This window comes from Acomys russatus, chromosome 20 (genome assembly GCF_903995435.1).
Source record: "Acomys russatus chromosome 20, mAcoRus1.1, whole genome shotgun sequence".
Lineage (NCBI taxonomy): Eukaryota > Metazoa > Chordata > Mammalia > Rodentia > Muridae > Acomys > Acomys russatus.
Window position 1 is genome coordinate 8,285,278 of NC_067156.1, and position 24,694 is coordinate 8,309,971.

Sequence of the window (24,694 nt, forward strand, 5' to 3'; positions counted from 1 at the left end):
TCAGAAGTCCTGAGAACTTGGTGCAAGGCACTCAGAATCTTATAGCCAGAGACCAGAGGAACACGAAACCACCACTTGACTCCCGCCAGATGCTCCAAGGAGCCCCTCAACCAAGCAGGCTTTCAGGGCACACCACATCTACTCTGGTTTTCAGTTTGGTAACTTCATTCTCTCTTCCTATGTTTCTGACATGTGTTTAGATTACATATTCAGGACACTAACCTTTACTGTGGTTAGCGAGAGGAAAATACCTCTACCTGTAGGATTTACAATCAAATAATAGCCAATATAGAGGATTATCTACTGGACCTTAATTTGTCCTTCTTTGTGATATACATGGAATCAATGTTATACACAAGCTTATGAAATGAGATTTCCTCTTTGAAGTACATAAGCAACATTAAGATTCTGTCAATTATTTGTCCTAAGTTTTCTATTAGATTCTGGTACCAAAAATTTTACCAGTATAGTTAATTTGTTTTATTGAGAGATTAATTTTCTATTAAAATGCAAATGTAAACTCTCAAATCTTTTCTTATTTAATGTTCATTATAAGTGAATTTATATGAGTCATGCTAATTGACCTTCATATCAATCAAACGTTGGCAAGTATAATGATAAAAAAATTGTAAGAAGATGATAGATTTACTAGGAACACTGAAATGAAAGCTTTGGAAAGAAAGCCTGAAGCTCAGAGCTTGGAAATTTTTCAGTGGGCAGAGAAATTGCTGTGCATTTCAAAGCCCAGCCACCCCTTGTGACTCCAGTGCTTGCTCTTGGCAGGGTAGAGATGGCAGCAGCTCTGAGGCATAGACACAAACACAGACTTCCACAGTCAGTGTAACTATCACAGGGTTTTAGGGTAGAGAAAGAGAGACTAGGCTGTCTGATGTTCTCCTTGGGCCTCTGTACATGTGTTCATGTGTGCATGTACTAAGACACTATGTACATATGTACTCATACACTCACATAAATAGATATGATATGCGTACACATAGAAATTCATCCAAATATAATGAAAACTTAAAACAAATTACTTATATTTACATTTTATGGACAGTAGCAGAATGCCTTATTGTGTTGGCTGGCATAAGATTTTAGTATCTCTGGCAAAGAACCAAACATTATTACTTTACAAGATAGCGTGGGTTTGAATTGCTTCGATTTATAATTTGGTATTTGTGACCAAAAGCAATTTTTTTTCAAATGCTTCAAACAATTTCTATTTTTTGAGTAAGCTAAATCTAAAGTTTTGCCTGGATGCCATAGTGCCTACAAAGATGCTGCTTTCTCTATGGTTGCAGAAAGAATTAGAAAATTATCTAAATTTCATGCTATGTTGACTGTAGATTTGTCATATAATTCAGACCAGTCCAGTCTGTGGGGTTTGTCAATGTCCTTCAGGGACACATAGCTAGCTAATTCTTCTCATTGCATTATGTTATATATGTGAACACAATATTTTGTGTTATTCTTCCCAGGTATATATTTGTATATGCCTTGTCTTTAGTCATTTGACTCCTGTAGGGTCTACAATGAGGAAGAAAAATGCTGCTAATTCATGCCTAGGATTCACTGGGATGGTCCCTGGCTGCAAAGATAATTTTTTTTCTTATTTTTTTTGTTATTGTCTTTTTTATGGGGTGATTTGTTTTGTTTTGTTTTGTTTGGGTTTGGGTTTGAGTTTTGTTTTGTTTTGTTTTGTTTTGAGACAGGGTTTTTCTGTGTACCCTTGGCTGTCCTGGATTTGCTTTATAGTTGCCTCTCATAGTTCTGTGCATGCACTACTGTGCCAGACTGATAATTTTGTCTTTCAACAACACTAGAGTAAAGACATCGTCATCTACACTACACTAAGACTCAGGCTCTCAGCAGATTGAGCCTCTTTGAATTTATTGGGGGTTTCTTCTCCATTTAAAGTTATTTCTTTGTGTCTTTCAATTTGACAGTAATGATGGTATTAATTATTATTTTGCAAAATATTTTGCCTTATTCACTATTTGATTTCTTTCTTTTGTGTTTCAAACTTAGATAAATGCATATACACAACACTAAACAAAATACATGCTAACAATTCTCAGCAAAGAATGAGCAAACAAAACACAATTATGTTTACATCAGAACCACAAAGATTCAAATTTAGAAAACTGCTACAAAAGATATTTAGTACATTAAAAGGTTTCAGTTCATTTACTTTCTAATAAAATCTGATCTCTAATTATGATTAAAAGTACTGACAAGCCAACCAAAATTAAAATCCATAAACTATAAGAAACAAAAATTTAAATATAGCCACTATTGTACACTCATCCAATAAGGTACTGTCCCTTTAAAATTTCATGACAGCATAAAATACCATGCTGCAAAATTATTTTTTAGAGTATATAATCATTGCCTTATACTAATATTACTTACTAACTTAAACTTATTGGAAACACATAAAAATGCTGTACAATTAATGAGCTTAGCATTAGTGTTCATGCTAGTAGAGTATGTAATTTAACAGATGGCTTTCGAATGTGTAACAAATAATACTACAAATAAGTTGCAACAAAACATTTAAATCTTTTTATCCATTCCCGTATGCATACATGTTAGGAGGCTTCTGTAATAATAGGCATCTGTATGGCATTTCAAAATACTTTGATATTAGTAGTTCCACTTGACCCTCTCTACTCTTTCCTGTCATAGCTCTCCCCATTTAATCATATTCTAGTTCTCTCTTTATCACTGCAGGATGTTTCTCCTCATTTAGATGATACCTACCAGTCTTTATTACATATCTAATTTATACTGTTGTTCAGGTAAAAATATACATACTTAAGCTTTACAACTAATATACACATGTAAGATAAAACATACAATATTAATTTTTTGTTGATTTGGGTTAATACACTCAAGGTGACTGTAGCCCCATATATTACTCAAAAATCTTATTTTGTTAACATATTAATCCTAACAACATTCCATTGTGTATATGTTCCACTTTTTTCCTATCAGTCTATAATGATTTTATAGCAATGAAAATGGTTGAGCAAATCAATCTGTAGTATGTTATAGACTCTTTATGTATTTGTTCAAGACTGGTTATATCTAGATATTGTGATATATCAATATGTAGGATTTTAAAGACCCTAAAGACAGATTTCCATAGTGCCTGTGCAAGCTTGCACTTCCATGATCAATATATAAGTGATCTGTTTTCAACACATCCTTGAAATTGTGTGTTGTTATATGTTTTATTGATTTTTATTACATTAACTGTTGTATAATGAAATTTCATGGTAATTTTAATTTGCACTTCCCAGTGTGCTGAGGATGTAGAACATATTATGTTTCATCATTGAAGACTATCTTATTTCTACACTCCATCTTTAATATTTTTGTTTTATTGATTTCTCATTTTTCAGTTCATCACATATTTCAGATAATAACTTTCTATCAAATATATAAAATACATTAAAATAGAGTCACAATAGTCACAATGACCCAACTAGATAACTTATGCTATTAATTAAAACTTCCAGTACCAAAACATATTGCTTCTTGTTAAGTTCTTAGTGAAAGGATTCAAACACATTTCCAAAAATATCAAATGCTACTGCCAAAGCTATTAGCTACTCTGTGTAAATGATAGGAAGGCTCTATTACTGAAGGCAAATCAATTTGGTGCTCACCTGGAATCTTGGTCCATTCTGAGAAGCATTTATGGTGTTTCAGGTAACAAAGGAAAAAAGAAATCCTCAAGAGCACTGATCAACAAATCCTGATGACTATAAAAATGACCCACACTCAATATATACAGGTAAAATAATGGCAAAAACATTATGGCAGTAAGCAATTGCCATTGTATTTAAGGACCACTCCACAAGATAAAACTCATACCTGATACCACCAAAATGAACAAGAACTTGAAACTAGAGATGTAACAGGCCTTAAAGGAAAATCTATTATAATTATTCTGCTATAAGAATATAACAGTAAGATGACTTTTGATAACATATTGTTCTCTCAATAGATTAAAAAAACTGCTTAATCCTCACCAAAGAAGCTTCATGAAATAGATTGACATTAGCACAGAGACATCGTAGCATTTAGTGCTAAGTGAGATGTTTCCTTCAAATTGCTCACTCTTCTCAAACTCAAGGACTTATGTGAAAGATGAGATGTATAGATTGTAAGGATCTGAGGGATGAAGAGAATATCCTCTAACTAGACAGGACTCTGAGAAGAAGGAGAGGGACACAAACCCCACCCAGAAGAACATCAACCCAAAATTTACCCTGCCTAAAAGATGTGCAGGGATAAAACTAGAGCAGAGATTGAGAGACTATCCAAACAATGCCTGGCCCAATCTGAGACTCAAACCACAAGTTATAGCCAACCTCTGACACTACTAACAGTACTCTGCTATGCTTACAGAAAGGAGCCCAGAACACCTATTCTATGACAGGCTTTACGATTCAGTGGGTCAAGCTGATGCTGAGACTCACAGACAAACATTGGGGAAAGTGTAGGATTTCTTGTGTAAAAGTGGGGAGAAGGATAGAAAGAATTGGGTGTAACAGGAACTCTACAAGAAGACCACCAGAGCCAACTAACTGGGGCCCAGAGGGGATTGCAGAGACTGAAGCACCAACCAAGGATCATGCATAGACTGGAACTAGGCCTCCTACATAGATGTAGCCAATGGGCAGCTCAGGCTTCATGTTGGTCCACTTAGAAGGGAAACAGGAGCTGTCTCTGACATAGATTCTGTTTCCTGGTTTTTGATAATTTTCACTTGGTGGGCCTGCCTCACTAGGCCACAAGAAAAGGTGATATGCTCTGTCCTGGTGAGACTTAATGAGCTGGGTTATTCGTTGGTAATGGGGCTCACCGTCTCTGAGGAGCTGTGTGGGAGCAAGAGGAAGGGAGAGTGGGATGGGGAGGAAAGGAGGGAGGGGTGTTCTATGACTGGGATATAAAGAGAATTAATTAATTAATTAATGAAAGAGAACTAAAATAAAAATAAAATGCAAAGCCTATTATATAATGTACAAAAATAAATATGAATGACCATTTAAAAAAGAGTTGAAGACATAGATGGTTTATTGAGTAGAATAACAGAACAAATATGAATTTTTGTCTCACTGCTTCTGTTGATATAAATTCCAAATGAGTTATAGATTTATACCTATAGCTGTAAGTTAAAATCAGAAATGAATATAAATGTATGTATTGTTGCTGCTGAGACAGGGTTTTTTTAAATAGACTACAGTGGCACTAACAATAACTGGAAAGCGTGACTCCTTTAAGCTCTTGAAGTGTTACTCTTATTCAGAAACCATCACAGCAAAGGGTGTATGAGTCAGAAGTTGACTAATGTGTATTACACACAACCAATAGAAGTTGATTTCCAAATCCATAAAATGTCCTTTGTATTTATGAGAGAAAGTATCCTTCTTATAAGTAAACTGCAAAAAAAAAAAAAAAAAAAAAAAAACCAAAACAAACCAAAAAAAAAAAACCCTGAAAATGAAACCCAGGTGATACAATATTAGTTGTTTATTACAGTATTGTGAAAGCACCTAATAATGATAAATAACAATGTTGAAATAAAGCAAGTGATGAGAACCTCACTGAACAATAGAACAGGAAAACAAGTGACATGTTTGAGGACCTCCTAATACACAACTATGTTAAAACTTACACTTAAAATTACATTTTCAAAACTTGGAGTTCTGATTAAAACTCAGAATTAGTGACATTCAATTAGAATATCATATGCAAAATCCACAACAATTCTAGTTCTGATTCATAATATGTAAAACTGAAATCACAAACCTTCTTTCTTTATTTTTACTAATTTTTACTACTACTTCTTACACATAAAGAATTATATTATCTTCTCCCGTTTCTTTTTCCCATTCAACCTTTTCCATTTGACCTCTGTTCTCATTCAATTCATTACCTCTAGTTTATTTCTTCAATTGTTTATGTGTCTCTCTTTTTCTGTGTGTGTGTGTGTGTGTGTGTACATATATATGTCTCAATATGCAATGCATACTGGCAAACCACTGCCTATATAGTCAGCCTCTTATTGATGTTTTAAACTTCTATCTCAACCTACATTGAGTGTGTATGAGTCAGAAGTTGACTAATGTGTATTACACACAACCAATAGAAGTTGATTTCCAAATCCATAAAATGTCCTTTGTATTTATGAGAGAAAGTATCCTTCTTATAAGTAAACTGCAAACCCACCTCTGTAGGTTTAAAAGTACTTTATGTATATTTTCAGTAATACAAAAATATTTTGAAAAATTAAATATTAAATAATGTAAAACACTAATATATGTTGATCTAGAGAAATGAGGGTTGTTATTGATATAGGAAGTAAACAAAATATCAAGATACTAAAATATGCATTTATTAATGGAAATTAATTCTCAGTATATATTTTCATTATTAGTGAGTATGAAACTTAACATAAAATACACAAAAAATAAAAAGGAATATTCTCACACTGAGAATTTGATTGTGATTTGATTTATTTCCAAATTTACTGAATATATTAGAAATTTTTCAAACAAGTTTTCCTTTAACATAACATCATGTTTTAAAGTTTATGTCAGTATTTTTCTCATTAAGTGTTTTTTTGCCAAAATACATACATATCAGCAAATGATATCTTGCATGCCTTTTAAATTTTTTTTTAATGATGTTTGGATATCTTTTATTTAGTAAATAATATTTTGTTCCATGAGGTTTCCCTAAGATGGATAACACACTCACTACTAAAAATGATCTAAGTAGTGTGTAAAAGATGTCAGCAACAATGAGAACGGAGAAACCTTGTCAAACTACTTGGTACCCAGTCTAATGCTGTATTGGAACACAGGGCCAGCGAGTAGTCCTTTAGGGTACCTTCATGTCTTAGTTTGTCTTGTGCCAAATCTTCATTCTATGCCAAACTGCCTTTTTAATAATTTTATCAATTTGTTACTAGTTAGTTGTAGTGGTCTGAGTGAGAAATGTCTCCTGTAGATTTGTGAAGAACAGCACTGGAACATGCACACAGATGTTATCAACTTATACCGTAATTTGTTATTTACATTCATTGTATATTTGTTGTGTATGTTTACCTTCAAACCACTCCTGTCATGGGATTGCCAAAGTATACACAAATACATGTTTCCTAGGTCGGTGGCATGGAAGAATGCACAATTTAAGGCTAATGCTGTGTGTTAAATATGCTTGTAAAAGCTGATTACCTGGGAAAACCAAAGTGCAAGACAGAGTGGATAGTCACATGTGATCTCAAAGCATTTATCAACCTAGTTGTATGTTTTTGTAAAATTCCTGTCTCTTTGAATCCAAAAGATATGTTCAGAAAAAGATATTACCACAGGACATAACTGAAGGTAACCAAATATGTGAATGAGGAAGCGACCCCTGCCTCACAATTGTGGGCAATACAGTGTCACCTCTAAAAGTTTTCATTTGTATTCTTAACAGTATCATTTCCAGTTTGAAAGGTGCTTAAGGATTATAACACAGTCTGTACAGTTATTAAAATGTCTGCTCCAGCCACAGAGGAGCGTCTCTGTGATCCCAGCACTCAGGTAAGCAGAGGCAGGCAGATCTCTGAATTCAAAGCCAGCTTGGTCTGAAAAGTGAGTCCAGCACATACAGGGCTATACAAATAAACCCTGTCTTGAAAAGTAATCAAACAAACAAACAAAAGTTCTCTGTACAACAGGATAACCAATGTATTTTGAGAACTTTTTAACCTCCAAGAATATATTTTGAAATGCAGTAAGCTCCTGGCTCTTATATGCCAAAGCAGCAGAAGCTGTAAGGTAAAAATGAGGTTTCTCCTTTTCCATTTAGAATGCTTTCAGAAAAACCAACCAACCAACCAAACAGCTGATACAAATCATGGGTTCCTTCCTTTTTTCACATGTAAATTCTGTCATGTCAATATTTCTGTACAAGTATATTTTTCTTCCTCATAATCCTCTTGCCTTCATCTCAACTCTACATTGTTGTGCTAGGATCTCTAGAAAAAAGATTCCAGTGCCAGTCAGGAAAAATGCTCACTGGCCACAGAGGTGTCATGTACTAAATGGGTAAAGAAGTTACTTGAATGAAACGTATTTAATACCAACTGTTAGCACTGAAAGAATCCTTAGAATTTGAATTTCAGGAGATAACATTATGTACCAGGCTTTCTAACTCAAAGAAGCAAAGTCTATAAACTTACTCTCTAAGTTCATGAAGATTCAAACACTGAGTTTCTATGTATTAAAATATTCAAGAATTGAAATGCGCAAACAACTATTTTCTAAAATGAATCCTTTTCTATGGCTGACTAGTTATCAAAAGTAAACAAGAATACTAAAAGCGAATTTGATATCACAGATGGCTTCAATTGAGTTTGAAATTGAAAATGTGGAAATTATATGCATATTTGTATCTTCTTTCATAAGTTTGATACTTCTGACTTTGAAATACAGAATTCAAGATATTTAAATGGTTTAGCTTTTCAATGGTTATCATACTGGAAATATATATATATATATATATATATATATATATATATATATATATATATATATATCTGAAAGTCTTTGAAACAGCCTAACTTTTGAATAAGCTTATTAAAAACAATTCATTACACAGTGATGAAAAGTCTAATATTCAGAACAATTTTAGTCATGTAGCTTTTTGCTTTCAAATTATCCCTGGAGTTCATTGACTACTAATATTAATAATTCACTTACGATCAAGGATTTTCTCATATGAAGTTACTGGGAAAATATTTAGTTCATGTTGATCAATATAATTTAATATTTGAAACCTATCTTATCCAGGGGATTTATACAATAAATAAGACAGCTATACATTCTTATTAGAATATGCTACTACACAGAGGTGTTGGTTAATGGATTTGGGAAATATTTTGGAGTTTCTGTTTTACCTTTCAATAAAAAGTACAATCAAATTATAGTTTCATAAGAAAATGAATCTTTTATGACATCTGCAGGCAACTGACAGTGCTAGCACTTGGAGACAAAGTTCAAAACACATTTTAAGTTTTATCTTCTCTTTGTTACATGACCCAGTTTTTATGAAGTGATAAAAAAATGATTCTAAGGAGAAGACATGTCATGTAAACAAAGTGCACCACATCTCCAAAACTATAAACACTGAATCTGACAATAATCATATATTCTGACAAAAAAATTCATTAAAGCATAATAATTTCAAATCTTATAAACTATTTAGTGGAAATAAACCTTTAACAGAAATTAGGTTCAGTGTAAATGGGTCAAATGATTCAGTTAGAAGGCAAACATGAGCAGCAAAGTTTTAAACAACAGACATACACTTACAATTGCTCATAAGATTCTTTCCAAGAGTGACTCATTCTGTGTCACATATTACAGATAGAATCAAAGTGAAAGGTTGGAAGTTCACACTTCATGGAATCAGCAACTGAGAAGCACGTGGAGTAATGCCACAGATAATGAGCAAGGCAGATTTAGAAAGACAAAAATTGTCATAAGGGATAATTTCAGCAGTATTGAATGATATGAGACTCATTCTACTCTGAATGAATGGGTATGACAGTTATAAAACTATATGCAAAAAAGACGTCCAAATATGTGTTGAAAAATTTGAATTTATAACTAGACAATGCAATATTAATAGCTAAAAATTTAATAACTACAAATTTAAGAGGGAATAATATAGCTGGGAGTGGGGGCACATACCTTTAATTCCAGTACTCGGGAGTCAGAGGCAGGCGGATTGCTGTGAGTTCAAAGCCAGCCTGGTCTGTCTCGAAAAACAAAACAAAACAAAACAAAACTAAAAACAAAAACAAACAAACAAAGAAAAAACCAGAAAGGTTATAGTACAATTAGGTAGCATATGCACATGTGTACATAAGAGCAAAATAGTGTAAGCTAATCATACATAATGGATGCATAATATAACAGCACTTAACACGTGTAAAAAAACACCCTGCTCTGTAGAGCACAAGAAATCATATTTAAGATAGACCACTTATTAGATGAAATGACAAATATCTGTAAACATACATTTTTAAAGCCATATAAAGTGTGCATTACAGACACAGTGGTCTTGAACTGAAACCCACAATTACCCAATCTATGACAACTATATAATATTCTCCTAAACAACTTTTGGGTCAAAACAAAAGACATCCCAAGAGAAATCTGAAAATTAGGAACTGAATAATGATAAGGCAACAGTCAGGAACAGTCAGGAAAGAATAAAAGGAAACATTTCAATATGATTATACCCATCTAAAAAATCCATGTCTAAGGCTGGCAAGATGGATCAGGGTTTACGATTACTTACTGCTGCTATTGTAAAGGATTTAGGCTCTGTTTGCAGCATCCACATTGGCAGCTCACAGTCACATAAAAAACTTTGGTTCAAGGAGATCTAGTGGTCTTTTCTGCCCACAGCAGGCATATAGTTCTATGTGGTGTGTACATAACAGAAAATGACATTTACACACAGTTGAAACAAATCATACAAGTTACACATCTATAACTAAATTAAGTAACTAAAGTTACCGAAAGATTTACCCCTTCAAAGGATAATGAGATATCCTTTAGTTAATAATTGTGCTAATAAATTAAAATGTGTCATGAAACAAGGAAAAGGGAGAATTTCTAGACATTAAGACCATTCGGTAAGCAGGAGAAAGATGCAACACATTCTTTGGTTGTTAAAAAATTAGGTTGCTGCAAGTTGTGGAGGGAATAATGCAACACTTTTAGCAGTTCCTCATATATTTTTTTTTCAAGACAGGGTTTCTCTGTGTATCAGCCTAGGCTGTCCTAGACTCTCTTTGTAGACCACGCTGGCCTCGAACTCACAGCGGTCTGCCTGCCTCTGCCTCCTGAGTGCTGGGATTAAAGGCATGCGCCACCATGCCAGGCTACAATAATCCCCACTATTATTTGACATCTAAACCACTAATCAATAGCTCAATCAAATAATTTAAATGCATTAAACAATGCTTATTTTACTGTATCACAGTATATACCATAACTTAATATTCTTAGAAAACAGAAAATGAATGTAAGCTGCTTCATACTGTGTCCAGATTTTTAACTTGCCATCATTAAAAGTCTTGATTTAACTATTTGGTGAGGTTAGAAGTATTTCCATAAAATAATCTTGTAAAAGCAGAAATTTTCTCTGCAATTACATCTGTAAAAATTCAGATGTTTCTATAGTCCATATGTTGCATTGATATAAATTTATAATGTGTTAATTCTGCAATCATTTCCAAGAAAATATTTTGTGTAAATTAAACTCAGTTTAAAATATGTTTAGTAAATCTAAGACATGTTATGCTTTTCTAAAACAAATGTATTCACTCATTCATTAAATGATATTGTTGTCCCAAAATTTTAGACAATTCTACTCATACAAGCGTATGAGAAGAATGTGAATTCTTCACCAAAACAAAATAAAAATCTTAGATCTACAAAAATTAGTCACACACACACACACACACACACACACACACACACACTCACACACACACACATGCACAGACCCTCACCAGGATAAGATAAAAAAATATTAAGAACATGTGCTTTGTTGTATATGTACCGCATATTTGTGCATATATATGTATATTTACATTTACATTTTAGTGTCTTAGTCCTTGAGCTTGATCTAATATTTGCTTTACACTTTGTAATATATCAAAATATAATGGACTATATACTATATGAGTCACATTTGTCGTAAAAGCAGCAGGAAATTTAATGGTTACACACAGTGGATTTTCAAATCTTTGACATTATGGTCTAATTTGACCAATTTTACAATTTTATATTAACTTATTTACCAATAAAATTATGCAAATGAAAACCAGGAGTTAATAAGAAGATAACTACTTATTTCAAAGATTTTTTTTGGAAAAATTATTGTTGGTTCCTCTTTATTTATAGACACAAAATAAGTACTGTTAGTGGCCAGTCATAGAACATCCTACCTGCTATTTGTAAAAAAAATTTAAATACATGCTTCTACAAAGTTTCAGTTCTACACTTGGGTTAAAACACAATTTTATTAAAAAAAAAACTTTGTGAAAGGGCAATATAATGCATTTCAATAAAGTTTGAGTGAATACGTTAATATATAATCTACATACCTAATACTTTAATAACAGAGACACAAATCTAGGATTATGATTCCTTATGTGAGCATTGATTGTTAATTTTGGCATAAAATTCATTGATTATCAATCTACTTTTCTGGTTATCTTTCTTTTCTTTCTTCTTTCTTTCTTTCTAGCTTTCTTTTTCTTTGTTTCTTTGTTTCTTTCTTTCTTTCTTCCTTTCATACTTATTTTGTTTTGTGGGGAGGGTGCCACTGATCAAGGATGCACTAAGCAAATATCTTAGTATCCCAAAACATGGAACATTCATTGTGCCTCTAAAAGGAGTTTCTAGATGCTCCTTTTTGTAAAAGTGCAGAATACTGAATTGAAGCAATAGTAATTTGACACAATATATGATAGCCAAGTCTATGGTACATAACTTTGAATAAAATAAGTGTTTAAAAATCGTAAGTCATACACAGACTCTCTTTTCCTACATTTTCTTTGCAGTAATAATTGATCTTGACAAAAGCAACTTAAGAGAAAAGGGCTTTACTTGTGTTACAGTTTCAGAGGGACAGTCTAGTTTTGCAGGGGCCAGGCAGGTGGCAGGGAAAGGATGTGAGAAAAGCAGGGAGCTGAGTAATCTAGTCTATTTATACTGTAGTGGAGTGTAGCCAGGAATTCAAGCCAGGCTATCAGAAAGGCCTACCCATAATGACCATTTCCTCCCCCAAGTGCCTACCTACTAAAGGCTCTACATAACGGGTAACACCAACTATGAATCTAGTGTTCAATCATTTGTAGCTACAAGGGACATATCACATTCTAATCAGAAGACAAGCCTTTACTCACTCAGATTCTAAGCACAGGTAAGTCTTCACCTTCCAGGGAGACCTTATGAAGGGGAAACCCCAAACAAAACCTAATATCAATTGTTTGGTATGGTGTGCATGTATTCTGCTTATAAAAGTCCTTTCCAGGATGGAGCACTATCAAAGTATCCTGTCCAAATACTACTAAAAGACACAGTTTTAGAGCCCTGCACATTGTCATGTTTATTATATAGCCCTAGCTAGTTTATAATGCACTCACCATTTCAACATTGGCATTTTTCATCTTAAGTGTTTATGCTAATCAACTCATGAGGTGCAATCATTCTAGACTTGCAATTATTAAACTACAAAGCATTGCTTTACAGAAAACTGTACAATGATAATGTAGGAGCGATTAATGACTCTAGTATTGCTCATTTGCTACCATGGAAACCATGCTCCTCTACAGAGCTATTAGTAAACAGCCTATTAAAGTTTCTGCCAAAGGCAGAGTCAGCCTTGGCAAATGTGTCATAAATGCAAAACGGCATTATTGCCATCATGATATGCCATTTCTGCACACATTAGCACTATTTTTTAATTTTTAATAAACTTTGTTTTAGTAAAAAAGATAAGGTCTATTTCTAGTGCAAGGAGACATAGATAGAAATATGGACATATGTTGATACTAGGAATGCACATATAAATATGTGCTTTACAATGCAAATATTTTAAATTAACCTACATGTGATCTATATTTTGTTATATTAATATATAAATATTTAAAATTGACATATTTATCTCATTTTTTCCTTTTTTTAACTCTTTTTTATTTATTTATTTATTCTTGTTACATCTCAATGTTTATCCCATTCCTGTATCCTCCCATTCCTCCCTACCCCCCCCGCCATTTTCCCATTATTCCCCTCACCTATAACTGTTCCTGAGGGGGATTACCTCCCCCTGTATATTCTCATAGGGTATCAAGTCTCTTCTTGGCTACCTGCTGTCCTTCCTCTGAGTGCCACCAGGTCTCCCCCTCCAGGGGACATGGTCAAATGTGAGGCACCAGAGTACGTGAGAAAGTCATATCACACTCTCCACTCAACTGTGGAGAATATTCTGACCATTGGCTAGATCTGGGAAGGGGTTTAAAGTTTACCTCCTGTATTGTCCTTGGCTGGTGCCTTAGTTTGAGCGGGACCCCTGGGCCCAAATCTGCCTATCATATTGTTCTACTTGTAGATTTCTAGGACCCTCTGTATCCTTTTATTTTGCTATTCTCCCATGCGTCTCTCATTTAAAGTCCCTGAGTTAACCCAGAAGCAGAAAGAATCAAATGGTATATACTCACTTATATCTGCATACTAGCCCAAGGGGCATGTCCCACGAAAGCCTTCACTTACCAGGAAACTGGGACAGAGGGGAGGGCATCCTATTGGGACTCATTGTTTATTTTTATTTGAGGCAGTATTTAATCTTATATTGAGTATGCTGAACTCAAACTTGTATCAATGCTCCTTCTAACAGTTAAAGTTATTATATATTAGTTTGAAAAATAGAAACAGGGACTTATGTGAGTGTCTACACATTTTGGGTTGCATGTGACTACAGTAGCTGGAACAAAGGTGTAAGAGTTTATCCTTTACCATAACTCATAACAGTATTTAGATAAATTTGCTGTTTGTATATGAGGTATTCACATTTACAATTACCATGAAGTAAAGAGACAGGAGTTTCTTAAAGACAGGATTGTATTAGTATTCTTATTTTGTGAAGATATTAGTGTACTTATTAAATATAGCTGGTATAGTCTTCTGCATGCTTAATTTAAGTAATATATTTATTGATGTGGTGGAGTGATGTGTGTGTGTGTGTATGTGAATCTGTTCTTTCTAGAATTTTCTTAAATAAACAACTTAAGGTGTTCTGCCAGTATAACATATCAAGCTGATATTTTAGTAAAATTATTTTTAATTAAAACTATATTATTTTATGTATGGTTCTTCCAATTCTTCCCATCTATCCCTCCTCATTGCTTCCACATACCGGTTTTTATTTCTAATTGCCTCTTTTTCTTCAAAGCTTATTGTTTAACTAGTGTGTGTGCTTGTGTGTATGTGTGTGTACACCCCCAAAATATATGATTATTGCCTTCTCAGCCCATTTAGTGTGATTTGTATATACATGATTTTAGGGCTGACCATTTCTATTGGATGAGCAGTTAGTGTGATCATCTTTAGGGAAGACTAAGTCTCCCAATCTCAGTATTCCTTAATTGCTATTTTTTACTTAAGTTGGTGTAAAACTTCTGAGATTTTTCCCTTCTATGCTAGCACAATTGTTGGTGTTGTACTACATCAGGAATTTTGTAAGTATCCATATTGTTAAAGCATCATGTGTAAAGTTTCACTGTAATATCTACAAGATACATTTTCACACAAACTTAGTATCTCTTCCCTGACTTCCATTATGTGTCCTGAACCTTAAGTGCAAGAGTTTTGCTATAGATGTATCAACGTATATGGAACCCTATTGTTACTTGTAGTCTGCATTTAGATCAGTTGTGGTTTTCTGTAATTGTGTCTGGTTTCTAGGTCAAAACATGCAAGATGTAATAGCTGGACAGTTTTGATGAAGCAAATAAGGGGTCACTGTTCTTCTATTTGTTGTTTTGGTTTTTTTTTTAAAAAATAAATACACTGTATAAAGAGAACCAACACATATGATACAAAACTTCCTAAACAGCAGTAGTTATTTTTCCTTACCATGACCGTCTCTATTTTTGTCATTACTGGCAAGAGAGAATTTTTTCACATGAACATCATCACACATATGAATGATACCATGAATCACTAGTTGGCAGCTGTGACATCTTTAGGCAATGGAACTGTTGTTCTATTACAATCTTGTGAGACTACGCTGTGCATGTGGGACTTCGTGATTGTCAACAGGAATGCAGTTTTTAAACCTTATGTAAAATTTTTAGCATTTAGGGAAACTTGTTTTGAAAAATTATATTTAGAAATAAATACAAATCACGGCTATATTATAACATCTCAAATATATAACATACCTTTTATTGCATCTTTGGGACATCACCCTTGCAAGTACCAGAGGAAGAATTCTTCTTGCATCATAAAATGATTTGTAAAATTTCAAATAATTGAATTAAATATATTGATATGCATGATATTGATGTTGTACCCAGGATGGTTTTAATAAAGATAAGCAGTAGATTTAGTGATTTGTTAACCTGTTTTGAAATTTAAATTAGAAGATTCCTGTACTGTTACCACTTGCATTTCGCTCACATCTAGGTGTTCACTCAATCACTCACTATAAAATAGTCCTTTCAGAATCTACTTTAACTTACTCTTAAGAATGAGATGAATTTCATTACTTGCCTTTCAAAACCTGATGTACAGTAGACTCCAAGAAGAAGAATGATTATATAACCACAGAATGCTGCATTTTGAGAGAATTTTTCAGCTTGTTTTTAACTTAAATCATAGAAAAGAATGATTTAGTAGTAAATTCAAATTTTCTATAATATAATCAAATTGCCCTTGACTATTTCAAACCTGAAAAATTAAAAGTGGATGTAAAGAAAGTACTTTTAAAATTGTTCAGAGATATCCTACAATAAATTGGTTCAGTATTTCCTATTAGTGAATCAAAATAAATGATTTGGGAACTCAAAATCATTTTCTCAAGATGTTATTGCCTTTATCCATAAACTAATTATCAGTCACATAGAAACATGTTTCTTTATTTTTATTAATTAAAATTATGCATATTCAACAGATGAATTAAATTTATACTAATTCATTGATTAAAGGAAACTTTGAAAAAATTCAAGTTCTGTGTCTGATTTAAATGCTTCAGTTAAATACAGTTAATTAGGGGTGGTAGAATGATTCCTCACTGGGTGCAGATATGGTCATTTATTTCATTCTTTGTATCTGTATGTTATGACACTTATATGAATCTTTCACTTTTAACATAATAATCAAAAAAGTTATTTGAGAATATATATCAAACACATATGATTAAACAATGATAGTACATTAAGTTCCAACTTAAACAATGTGTATGAAAGGAATATGTTCATGTACACTTTTTATATATTGATTTCTAAATTTAAGGAAGAATGTGTAGTTAAGTAAGATATAAGTATTGGCTTCATTTTTCATGAACATTGTTAAAATAGGTGAAATCATCTAGGGGAATGAAATAATTTGTATTTAGTAAGCTTAATGCATAAAAAAGTTTGCTTGGCAGGGCATGGTGGCGAATGCCTTTGATTCCAGCACTCGGGAGGCACAGGCAGGCGGATTACTGTGAGTTCAAGGCCAGCCTGTTCTACAAAGTGAGTCCAGGATGGCCAAGACTACACAGAGAAACCCTGTCTTGAAATACCAAAAAAAAAAAAAAAAAAAAAAAAAAAGCTTGGTTGTCACAGGTATCCTGAAGCCCATTACTTCAGGCTAAATCCTTATGTATTTTAAGAGCTTTGACCTTAATTAGTCACTCACATTCATTTTATGGAAGTCATAATTTTGGCCAGATTCTATGTATATAAGGTGATTTGCTGAAAATGTGACTGCATTTTCAGTATACTATGTAAATAGTAAAGCAATGAACCTAGCTATTGTCTGAAGGTGGACTGATTCTTATCAAGAATATTTCAAGTGGAAAAGATTTTATGGATCTCTAGGCTGAAACAACTTTCCAAAATCCATCAACTAAATGTGCTCAGTTTTACATGCAAATGTTGCTATAGGGATTTACAGCCATCACCACAATCTAATTTTATAATATCACCAAATGTTCCAAAGAGAAAATTCTTATCGGCAAGCTTTCACTTTCAAATTTGCTACAAACTGGCTATCCTATCAACATATAAGCACTAATTTACTCTCTGCATCTGTGACATAACTATTTTCGACATTTCAAATAAATGCCTTAAAAATAATAATTCATAGACGCCCCTATATAATTAATATAACCTTTTCAAAATTGATCCAAATGGTGTTTTTCATATATTTTTATATGTGAACATTATTTCAATACAGTACCAAGACACTTTTATGTATGCATTCTTCAGCTGACAGACAAGTTTAGTATTCTGATTTTTTTTTCTACTGAGTATCCTGATGTTCTGATAATTTGTTCACTTGTCTTATCTAGACACGATTTCATTGACTTTGTGGATCAATTTTTAGTTTGACAGATACTAAGATGAAGACATGTACATATGCTTTATTTTAATTAAGTAATATTCTCTTTCTATCACTGCAATTTGGAATTTTTCTCAATGAATTTATGGACATAGTTTTGTGTTTTTATTGGTAATTGTCCTTATACATTATGTATTTCTGATTTCTTATTAGCATAGGGAAATGTAGTTAATGTTTGTTCTGATTTTGGATCCTCCAAGGTGCTGAACTCCTCTATTATTCTGTTGCCCTTTTCATAGATTCCTAAGTGTTTTCCACATAATGTTATTGGCAGCTTTGTAGTTTTGAAGGGACCAGAGTCCTTTTTTTTTCCCACTTATTTATTTATTTAATGATACACCCTGGGGTTTGTCAGTTTAGGAATAGAAAAGACAATCTCATTGAGAACAAATTGGCTCAATCTGCATTGAGAATTAAAGCTACATTATTTTTTCTTTTTTTAAAGTTTTATTAATTTATTCAGATTACAACTAAATTGTTATCCCATAGCTTGTATCCTCCTGTTCCTCCCCATCCTACTTTCACCCTATTCCCTCCCTTTGGTCTGTGACTGACAGGGACCTCCTCCCCCACTATATGGTCATAGGCTACCGAGTCTCAGCTTCGTATCCTGCTTATTCTTTCTCTGAATGCCACCAGGCCTCCCCATCAAGGGGAGGTGGTCAAATACGGAGCACCAGAGTTCATGTCAAAGTTCTCTAAATGGGTGCCAACCAAAAAACTTTGTTTTAGACAAATATTTTAGAAGTAGTTTGCTTTCTTTGTTCCGAATGAAACCTTTCTTCTGTGACTGCACTGTGGAAGTCATGTGCTTATCTAATGTGTGGTGTAGGTTTACTACATGCACCGTATAGCCATTGGACAACTCATTTTCCATGTTTGTGGGGAGAGTGAGGACTGCCTCTGACATAAACTCTGGTGCCCCCAATATGGCCACATCCCCTTGGTATGGATGTGGAAGAGGAAGCAGTCTATCTGGATGAGACCTGATAGGCTGTACTCATACGGTGGTGGAGGAGGTCTCCTCTTGTCAGAGATCTAGGGGACGAAAATAGGGTGAAAGAGGGAGGGATGGGGAATGGGAAGATACAAGTGAAATGTAATCTGAATAAATTGCAAAACAAAGTATTTTTAAAATGAATAAAGACCCAATAGCAGTGGCTTGATTCCTGTAGAAAACTTTTTGCAAGTAAATACTAATGCAAGTGGCTCAGAATTTTAAAATGTCAGCGAGTAGCATCATCCACAAGGAACTCCTTATCCTCGAGTGGAAACTAAAGAGATATAATTGTCCTTCTTACTGCATACTGCACACTGACTATAAGGCTATAGGTTGAATATTAACTTAAGTTTCAGAATGAAAACTCAGCTAATACTGACAACTTCTTTTCTCCATCCATTATATATAGAAAAGTCAATATAAAATTTTAAACTAAAATATAATTTTCATCATTTAAATTTATTTTCTCTGGAGATTGTTTTTTATTTATTCCTGGCTTTTGTTTTTCCAGAGCTGCCAATATTCTACATTGCATGGATTGGTAAAGCCTACAGAATAAACTCATTTGAGGAAATTAAAACAAAATACTGATAATAGTCCTATACTATCCAAGACTCTAATTTAATTAATCATGTTGGTTTCATGAGCAATATAATATAATTCATGAAACCTCTCTGAATAGTAGAGTTTTACTGAGAAATAGTAAGTTCCTATTCTTCCACCATATGTAATTTAAAAAGCTTTCATATTACTGCTAGAGAAGGCTACTGCTTAGGATTCATTTTCAGGTCTCAAAGCCCAGGTTGAGCAGTTCACAAATGCTTTTTTGTCCACACACCAAGTGGCCTGACATCTTCTTCTGCCCTCTAAGGGGACTCCCACTCACAAACACATACCTACACAGTTTACTGAACTCAAAATAAGATAAATCTTAAGAAAACTGTATTATGACATACTTTAGAAAATCAATTGAAGCCTACTACCTATACCTCCTCCATTTTGGCCTGACTAACTCTAATGCCATTGTGTCCAAATCCAGTGCTTCCAGTTGGCCAAACCAAACACCTACACCATGAGGAGAAGTTTGTACTTCAGATCCATATCCGGGGGCATGTCATTGCCACCAAAGATGAAAATCTGAAACATGACTGTGACTGAAGATCATGGTGGCAGGTGAGATCCTTCATTGAACATAGGAGCTGCTCTGAATAGTTTGAGAGAGACATGTAGGCCCTACAGAGGCCACAGTTTCCTTTAAACAATATAGAAAGGGAGGGTTCTAGGGGAAGATGCTTTAAAAATGTGGACTAGTGAAATTGGAAAGGAAGATGGCAGAACAGACCTACACTCAGAGGAAATAGTGAAAATATAGATGTGGTCAGGTGGGTATGGAAGTGATATGGGTGTACAGCCACAGTGGACTAAGACCATGTCATTACTGAGTGGAGCTGGCCCTTGGTATGTAGGCCAGCCCACAGTATGCAGCTGCCATCACTGCTTATATTCTGGGAGGAAAGCTCAGGGCTGAAATCACAGCAGTGATGCAAGGTGTCTCTCAGGTTGGCCAGCACAGAGAGCTTGGAGGAGTGTAAGAGTCTGGAGCTCTATGTAATCTGGGCACTGGATGCTATGCCTAGCTTCAAAGTCACCCTGACTCTGGGCGAAAGCATGATATCAAGTGATAGACCAATACTTACAGTATCTCAGCAAACAGAAAACTCAAACCAGACCAATGTCTTGGGGCAATGTTTGGGCAAAAAAATTAGCTGTGACGCAATGTTGTTTCCAGGGCCACTGCAATGAAATGAATGAAGTTGTAACGGAGAGTTGGGAAAAATAAGAGGTGGAACCATATAGATGTCTGAGGCCCAGCTCACCACCAGAGGCCAAGTTAAGGTGCATGGACTGTACTGTTCCTTGAGGCCATTTTGATGTCCTTAGTTCTTGATGTCACCATATACCACATGGAATAGCATGAACCACACTCTGCTGATGTGGAAAGGACACAGCAGTTTCTTCTGCAGTGGTATTGATGACTGCAGACTCACATCGAGAAAGAGAGACATAGAAGGTTTCTGGGGTACATTCCTCCTCTTTGAAAAAGTAACAAACCTTAACATTTTTTTAAAGATGCAGAAGTGTAGCTCTCTACAATAGATGGCCAGTTGTTGGAACTGAGGCTGCCCACTAGGTGTTTGACCGTTTTCCAGTGATTATATGGACAACACAAATTGGGCCGGTGTGATTTATTTTTGATATTTTTGAGGGAGCATAGGAAGACTTTGAAGGAGTTGTAAGTAAGGATGATCATTGGGGAGCATTATCTGTGATTCCTAAAATATAAGTAATTATTTTTAAAAAGAAAAAATTGAATATATGCTTACCTGAATCGTGACAAACCACAAAATTATAATTTACCAAAGATAAATTTATTTTTCAAATAACAATATATGTAATGAGTACAATCACACACAAATATGTGAGTGTGCATGTGTGGTTCTGTGTTTGCCCAGAGAATACCCAACTCATACAACTCAGCAGCTTATATGAAAATATACAACTAAAATTTCTGCTCTCTCTCAATACATCTAACTTTTGTAGAAGTTCCTTTATTTTTTGTGTCATTGCTATTTTACAATCTCACTTCATTTATATTTTCTAATTGAAGAGGAATGTACTTCCCTTCACAGGGACACCAGAATGCCACGGAAGAAACAACTCATGAGTAGTTGCTTGCTTCAGCTTTGGCATGCATGCCATTTTTTTTAACTCATTAGTGTTCAATACATAGGGAAGAGATTCTGCAGAGTGAGAGCAGAGACTCTAAAGGAGCCTGAGCACTGAGAAACAGCCTGAGTTTCCACCATGGAGTTAAGTTACTAAGATACTCTCAGTCTGAGTATACAGCATGAATGCTGGAGCTATTGGCTGTAAAGCAAACTCTAATAACAGTAATAATAAGAACTTTATGTGAAAAATGAATAAGTATGAGCAGGACCCCTGGGATCAAATCAAACTATGGCACCAGCTGAAGAAAAACCAGGCCGTAAACGTCAAACCCCTACCCAGATCTCGCCAATGGACAGGACATTCTCCACAGTTGAGTGGAGAGTGGGGTATGACTTTCACACGTACTCTGGTGCCTCATATTTTACCATATCCCCTGGAGGGGGAGACCTGGTGGCACTCAGAGGAAGAATAGCAGGACACCAAGAAGAGACTTGATACCCTATGAGCATATAAAGGGGGAGGAAGCCCCCCTCAGGCACAGTCATAGGGGAGGGGAGTGGGGGGAAAATGGGAGGGAGGGAAGAATGGGAGGATACAAGAGATGGGATAACCATTGAGAGGTAACAAGTATAAATTAATTTAAAAAAAAAAGAAGAAAAGGTGTTTAAAGTTTATGGCCTGTATTGTCCTTGGCTGGTGCCTTGATTTGAGCGTGACCCCTGGGCCCAAATCGGCCTATCATAATGTCCTACTTGTAGGTTTCTAAGACACTGTAGATCCTTTTACTTTGCTATTCTCCCATGCTCCTCTCATCTAGAGTCCCAATAAGATGTCCTCCCCTCTGTCCCAGTTTCCTGGTAAGTGAAGGCTTTCATAGGACATGCCCCTTGGGCTAGTATGCAGATATAAGTGAGTATATACCATTTGAGTCTTTCTGGTTCTGGGTTAACTCACTCATTATGGTCTTTTCTAGCTCAATCCATTTGTCCAGGGATTAAGGGGAAAATGGGAGGGAGGGACGAATGGGAGGATACAAGGGATGGGGTAACCATTGAGATGTAACAAGAATAAATTAAAAAAATAACAACAACAACAAAAAAGAAAAGAAAAATGAATAAGTAAATGAGTGCAAACCATTTAACTGCATCACCACAGTGGGTGGAACAAGGTATTTATATTAGCATACTGAATGTTGTCAGAAGATGTAAATTTTTCAGTGGGTACAAGTAGGGTCCAAGGTTCAAGACCCTATTATTTGTTACACATTCTTATTTGAATATTTTTCCCCCTGTGATAATCCTCACTGCACTGTTTGGTTTTTTTTTTCCCTGAGATATGGGCAGACAGAGGAAAGATGTAAGTTTGATGGAACATTTGGCAGCGACAATGGAGAAAGTGGAGTGCAGATATGCTTGTATTTGAGAATGTCAACATCAGTCCTTTCCAATAAAGTTCAACAGGGTCTATCACATACAAGCTACTTTTCTGTTACATGTGACAAAAAATACATTTCTTACCAAGTTTGTGATTTGCAGATGCAAACTTCTGTCAGCTGCTCTACTAATTTTAGTGTTACTTGTCAGTTTCTTACTATTAATGACATAAAATAAGAGTTGTTAAAAAGAAAAAGACTTAGGAATATGAAACAGTCTGGCAGATCTCAGAATCGTATGAGAAGATATGTGTATTTCATTAAGTAGTTAATGCATGTGCCAAGCACATCAACATTTTGCTGTTTAACTCACATTAAAGGGTTGAAAAGAAAAAAAGGGAAATATAGGAATATGTAGGGATGACAGGACAAAAGGTAGATTAATGAATCTACTTGGAAACTTAATGCCTTAATTGTTACTCACAAGGTTATTTTTAATTCACTGGTATTGAATTTTGTACATAGATGCATACAGACATATGTTTAATTTTAGATACATTGGTAAGGAATTAAAAGTTAAGATTATTCTTTACACACATTACATATATACCTAATCTAACATGAGGTATTGTACCCATACAACTTAATTATAATACAAGGTTTACTTCCAATACTTTGAAAGTGCTATTGCAGCTATTTAGGAAAAGCAAATTATACAAGTTAATTTTTAGTTGATCAAATCATGGTCATATCAATTACTTGTCTATTTTTATCACAACAATATACATCATAGGTGTAGCAGATATGATTCTATAGAAAGATAAGGTAAAATAGATAAGGTCTTCAAAAACCTTAGAGATATAAAGAATATGATATTTAAAGAGCTGTTTTTTATTATTTTAAGGATTCATTGACAACAAGAGAGGTTAACTACTGGCAACACTAAGTCAACCTCAGAGAAGATGATGAGCATCATAGAACCTCCTTATGGAGATGGCTTCAAATGTGGCATACAAACCCCTGGGGAAAATGTCCTCACTTCTACCACAGAAGAATTATGCATAAAAATGAGCAAGCTTGGATGCAGACATAGTCCATGGCCAAACTCTGCCAAGACAGGTTAAGCAAGTCCTCAATAGTTCCTGCCCCAAAAATATATCCTTCACATATTTTGGACCATAATGTTGAAGATGATGCTCCAATGTTATCGAGAGTTTTGGGTGACTGCTCAGCCCTCAAGCTGTCTCAGTCATCTTCTCATTTGGGAAGCTGCTAACATGTACTCCATGCATACTAGGGTAATTAATTTTATTCCTTCTTAAGTCTCTCATGGGGTTGAAGACCAGACAGTTTAGTTTTACAATTAAGCTTAGTTGTTTAGGAATTAAGATG